The following is a 2,871-nucleotide window of genomic DNA, read 5'->3' as shown; positions in this document are numbered from 1 at the left end:
ACGCTTTTATCACAATAATACTAGTATTTTTTGTTCATAATTATTTTAAACTTATTTTAAAAATTATTTTTAACTTTTTAGTTCGACGTGCTTTAAAAGCGTGTTTTTTTAGTTTTTTAAACTATATTTATTTAATAGTGAGATAACTAGATAGAAAAAATTTGGGAAGGTTAATTTAATATCCTTATCTAACAAGGAGATAACATCTCCTTGTTTCACAAAATTAAACATGCCACTGAAAACTAGATCCAATTTTTATTGGCCTGGTCCTCCAACACACAGGTAGAGTTTCACATATAAACTAAATGATAACAAAATCCATCTAATTAATAAAACAAATATGTAAATATTCAATAAATATATTTTAATTAAAAAATACGTAACAAGCAGAATGTATAATGTGCATTTTTTCTATGAAAATAATTATTGAATATAAAAATGATTACTAAGACTTCTATTTAAATGATTTAGTACAATAAAAATAGTAATTTTAACGAAATTTTAAATTTTCCATATAAATTTAACGTTAATAGTAATTATTAAGTTCTTGATCACATGTTAAAAATACAAATTTTTATTCCTCATAACATTTTCTATTTAATGATATCAATTCTAAACTTGTAAAGTGAGCCAAAATAGTATTTAAAAGTTCAACATTTTAAAATTATTATTCTTTCATAAAAGTCAACTTTAAATTACTAAATTATAGGTTAAAAATGACATTTTGAATCAAATTATTTTATCATATTAAAAACCAATAATAACTAGATACAATTTAATTTGTATTTAATTCATCTTATCATATGTACATGCTTGTTTTTCTAATTATTAATAATCTCAAAAATTGAGGTGATAGAAAATATCTAATTTTAGATTTGAAATCATCGTAAAATTTTGGTTAAGTAAAGTATATATCGATCTATTATTATTAAAAAATGTTTCATTTAAGTGATATGGTTTTACTAATTCAGTATAAAAACGAATTTTATATTTCTGTTATTTGTAGTTATTTAATTAAAAAAAAGTTTTTTTGAAGTTGCTATATTTTATAATAAAATCAAGGGGGTTTCTCCAATGTTTGATGACTTTAAGTTAAATTAGTTTAAATTTGTGTGTATTGATATATTGATCTGTAAAATTTATCCAGTGAGAGCTGAGAATTTTTATGGACAGATATAAAAAAATATGCCAGCATCACAAGACTAATATTTTCATAGCTTTGAATCAAAACTAAAAAAAAAACAATTAAAAAGTTGTTAAAAAAAAAAGTATACTCAATTCAGCATATTTTAACATTGATTATAATTATAAAAACGCATTGTTAAATTTAGGTGAAACCCAAAATCATTTTATTAGAAATTATTTATATTGTAACATGTTACCAAAAAACTTGCTTTATTATAGAATGGTAGCAAAACATACAAATAGAGTTAAAAATAAATAAATAACAAAGTAAAATTATTCAACTTTGTAGTTGAAATATACTATCATATTAAACTCAATTCGACAATATATAATTTATAAACATCACAAATGAATGACTTTAATTGTCTACACGGGAAAATTTGATTAAGCAACTTTTTATTAGATAAAGGGAAAATTTTTTCAATTTTCGAGGATAATATATTTACTTAGACACTATTTGTAATCATTTGACGTATCATTGCAAAATATTGGTCAAGTGAAAGTTAAAAAAATTGAATTCAGATACCAAAATTAAATATCTTCTCAGCTTCTCATCGAAGCTTAAAAAATCAATTTAGTAAAATATTTTAATATGAATAAGAAATTCCTTCTCACGAGGGGAGGTTACAGTGATAGGATTTTTAATATTCATTGATGGTATGCTATTTAAATGAAATAAAAATCAAACGAATTTATATTTTTTTCCACTCCAAAAAGAATAAAGAAAAAAATCACTCGACAGACGGGATCGACCTCGTACCCCCAGTGTGACGAATTGGGTTAAAACCGATGTGGCTACTGTACATTATACGTATTAGTNGAATTGGGCTAAAACCGATGTGGCTACTGTACATTATACGTATTAGTATGTATTTAGAAAAAAAACATTAGTTGATTCATATATTTTTCAAAAAGTTATAGAAATTTAAAGTTGAAAATATAAAATCGAAAATTTTAACACAAAAATAGCTTTATTTTAACTACGGCAGCCGTTTGTACGTATAAGTCAAGTCGTTGGGACATATTTTTTTTTTAACTTACATTATGTAATATAAGCTTTAATTTAATATATGTTTAAAGGATGTAGTATTTCCGGAACTTTATCAAAAGTTAAGTTGAAAAATTTGAGTTTTGTAAAAAAGTTGCTATTTTGATTCTATACCTAACTGATGGTAGGTAAACTGTCAGAATTTCAAAAAATATATATATAAAAGGGAAATACCTATGGTTTCTATATAAAAAAAATCATATTGANCTGTCAGAATTTCAAAAAATATATATATAAAAGGGAAATACCTATGGTTTCTATATAAAAAAAATCATATTGATTAGTTTATTTTCGAAAAAGTTATGGCAAATTTAAGAAAAAATGTCAAAATTTAAAAAATTTGAGAATTTTGAAAAAATTGAAAAAAAAGAATGCGAATTTTAAAGCGCGCAGAAAACGGAAAATTCTTCCAGGTGACTCATATTTTGAGAGGTTTACGAAAATAGGATGTAGAGGGAGTTAGAGAGAGACAAATTATTTTTTATTTATAGATTAATAAAGGGAAACTCAAAAACTATAAACGATAGCCCATTGAAATGTGTTATAAAAATTATGATCAGTCTAATCGAAAAAGAAAATTCATCAAAATGTAGTGATGTCTAAAGTAAGATAAACAATAAACGTATGTAACTATTTTA

At 23.2% G+C, this 2,871-nt stretch overlaps 1 protein-coding gene across 2 annotated transcripts in view; it reads right to left on the bottom strand.

Moving 5' to 3' along the window:
* The window catches only part of LOC126908633 (aldo-keto reductase family 1 member A1-like), an 83,758-nt gene that overhangs the window by 39,227 nt on the left and 41,660 nt on the right, over positions 1-2,871 (bottom strand). The window lies entirely within an intron of this gene.

Source organism: Daktulosphaira vitifoliae, unplaced genomic scaffold (genome assembly GCF_025091365.1).
Source record: "Daktulosphaira vitifoliae isolate Bord-2020 unplaced genomic scaffold, ASM2509136v1 Scaffold_5, whole genome shotgun sequence".
NCBI classification, from domain to species: domain Eukaryota; kingdom Metazoa; phylum Arthropoda; class Insecta; order Hemiptera; family Phylloxeridae; genus Daktulosphaira; species Daktulosphaira vitifoliae.
The sequence above is the reverse complement of the archived record's forward strand: the minus strand, read 5'-3'. Positions and strand labels throughout refer to the sequence as shown.